We start from the raw sequence: 247 nt of genomic DNA on the forward strand, positions 1-247 counted from the left end.
CAGGGAACTCGAACGCTTATACAGAAAAGAAAACTCTTCCCGGATCTCCCGACGGCGTCTCCAGGTCACTTTGGGTTACCCCGACGAACACTCTTACGAGGGCCCGAATTGTATGCGGTTCCGCTGCCGGGTTCCGGAATAGGAACCGGATTCCCTTTCGCCCGACGGGTGTGCACTTTAGTCAAAAATACTTTAGAAACATACACCGTCATCGACATAGGATTTCTCCTAGGGCTTAGGATCGACT

The sequence above is a fragment of the Nasonia vitripennis genome, chromosome 5, assembly GCF_009193385.2.
Source record: "Nasonia vitripennis strain AsymCx chromosome 5, Nvit_psr_1.1, whole genome shotgun sequence".
NCBI lineage: Eukaryota > Metazoa > Arthropoda > Insecta > Hymenoptera > Pteromalidae > Nasonia > Nasonia vitripennis.